Source organism: Pteropus vampyrus, unplaced genomic scaffold (assembly GCF_000151845.1).
Source record: "Pteropus vampyrus isolate Shadow unplaced genomic scaffold, Pvam_2.0 Scaffold17842, whole genome shotgun sequence".
NCBI classification, from domain to species: Eukaryota; Metazoa; Chordata; class Mammalia; order Chiroptera; family Pteropodidae; genus Pteropus; species Pteropus vampyrus.
Window position 1 is genome coordinate 1 of NW_011906623.1, and position 2,623 is coordinate 2,623.

General features: G+C 41.2%; 1 long non-coding RNA gene across 1 annotated transcript; it reads left to right on the plus strand.

The window, feature by feature from the left end:
• The first annotated feature begins 1,859 nt into the window (after window positions 1-1,859).
• Window positions 1,860-2,450, plus strand: LOC105310949. The gene is made up of 3 exons (XR_897576.2): window positions 1,860-1,969; window positions 2,158-2,223; window positions 2,311-2,450. It is a non-coding gene; the product is annotated as an uncharacterized LOC105310949 (long non-coding RNA).
• Window positions 2,451-2,623: the final 173 nt, after the last annotated feature.

Below are 2,623 nucleotides of genomic sequence, written 5' to 3' on the forward strand. Positions count from 1 at the left end.
GCAGTTTAACCAGTCAAAGTGTATAATTCAATGATTTTAGTAAATTCAAAGAGTTATTTTAAGACATATCTTCACTCTCGGCCCCCTTCGATCTTGGGTACCCCCAAAATACTTTCTGTCTCTCTAGATTTGCCTATTCTGGACATTTTCTAGAAATTGAATCATACATGCAGTCTTTTGTGACTGGCTTTTTTTTTTTTTATGCCAGTTTATTTATTTTTTTATACTATATACACATAATTTTTAAAAATATTTTATTTTTCTATTTTCCCCCTCCCCCCTTCCCCTCCCTTCTGGTATCCACTAGTCCATTGTCCATGCCTATAAGTCTCTGTGTGTTTGTCCTGTTTATTTGCTGCTTTTAGGTTTATATCCCACATATGTGATATCATGTGATTTTCAACCTTTTCTGTCTGGCTTATTTCGCTTAGTATGATTATCTCAAGGTCCATCCACGTTGTTACAAATGGCAGTATTTCATCTCTTCTTATGGCTGAGTAATATTCCGTTGTATATATGTACCACAGCTTCTTTAGCCAGTCATCTATCATAGGACACTTCGGTTGCTGTGACTGGCTTCTTTCACTTGGCATAACGTTTTTGAGGTTCATTCCTGTTGTAGCGTGTTATCAGTACTTCATTCCTTTTAATGGCCGAATAACATTCCTTATATGGGTATACTGCATTTAATTTATCCATTTTTCAGTTGATGGATATTTAGGGTTTTTTTTTTTTTCCCCACAAATCTTTGGGTGGATATACGTTTTTGATTCTCTGGGATAGATACACAGGAGTGGAAAGGCTGGGTCATATGGTCACGATGTTTAATCTCTTGAGGAACCTCCATGCTTGTTTTCCAAAGCAGCTGCCTCATTTTACACTCCCGCCAGCAGTGTCTCAAATTGTCCCCCAGCCTCTCTTGTCTGTCTTTCTTGTTACAGCCATCGTGGTAACTGCAGAGTGGGATCCCACGGAGGTTTGTGTTTGCATTTCTCTGACTGATAATGATGTCGAGTATCTTTTCTCATCATCTACTACTTTTGTGTCCACTATGCAACCCTGTGAACTCTCAGCCATTTTGACATATTTGATCCAGATTTTTTAAATTAAGCATTAATGATGTTGTTTGAAGTCCCAGTGTAACCTTCTCAGAATTCATCCTTTTCCTACATTTAATGTTTACCATTACCACGCATATTTTCATATTAGCATCACATAGCTTTGTAGCCCCCAATAATACAGAGCACTGGTTTTGCAGGTTTTCAGACTTGGTGTAAATGGCATTGTTCTTTCAAACTTGCTTCCCCAACCCCCTCATTCTATTAGTTTCCTAGAGTTTCTTTAACAAAGAACCATAAACGGAGTGACTTAGACAGCAGAAATGTATTCTCTCACAATTCTGGAGACTGGAAGTCCAAAATCAAGGTGTTGGCAGGGCTATGCTCTTTCTGAAGGCTTTAGGGGAGGGTCCTTGTTGGCCTCTTCCTGTGTCTGGCGTTTGCCAGCAATTCTTGGCATTCCTTGGCTTCGAAATGCATCACTACAATATCCACTTTCGTCATCACATGGCTTTCTCCCTGTAAGTGTACCTGTGTCTGTGTCCAAATTTCCAGTCGCACTGGATTTAGGATCCACCCTGATCCAGTATGACCTCATCTTAACTTGGTTACATCTGCAAAACCTCTATTTCTAAATAAGGTCACATTCACAGGTTCCTGAGAACATAAGGGGGTGGGAGGGACTCTATTCAACCCAGTACACTCATCATTATGTTTTTATGATTCACGCTATTGGTATGTGTGTCTGATTCATTCATTTGAATTACTGTGTGGGAGTCCTTTGTGAGAGTATACCACAATTTATTCATCCATTCTCCTGGTGGCAGACACCTACCTTGTTTCCAGTTTTTCTCTATTGCCCACAAGGCTGCAATTAACATCTTGGAACATGTCTCTTGGAGTTTTGTACGGTAATATTTTTCAACCTGCCGGACAAGATCCATTAGTGGGTTGCAAAATCAATTTAGTGGGTTGCAAACGATTTTCCCTTTAATAAAATGGAATTAAACAGAATAGAAGGTATTAGAACACAGGCACATAGTCGGGGTAAGGATTACCCTCTAAAACCGTTTGGTTCGGGTGTATAATATCTCGACAGGAGCAAAAGTGTTTGCAAACCACAGCTCTGAAGGATGCAGAGGGCCATGGACTCGCCCTGTCACAGGTTTGATGGAACCAACGTAATTTGTCCTTTTACATTTCCATGGCCTCCTTGATGCTTGGCATAATCAAAAGCTTGAATCTTTGCTAGGTTTTCATCCTATTTTCTGGAGGAGGAAACTGAGCAGACTCAGAGAGGGCAGCAGACCACACCATTCTGACTGCCCAGACCCCTCTCTGCTTGGTCTGAGATGGAACTTCGAAGATTCCACAAGTTAAGGATTCTCGGGTTCTGAGAGACGGGGGGCGGGGACTGAGGAGGGGAGCGGGGTGTGATGGGAGATGCAGCTCTCATCCTTAACCCTCTCCCCTCCCTCCACTTCAAAGAGGTTTTGAAAACCAGTGAGAAAACGTAGTTTGACATACAGGGCCCGACCGAGAGAGTTTTATAAACGTTAGCTATT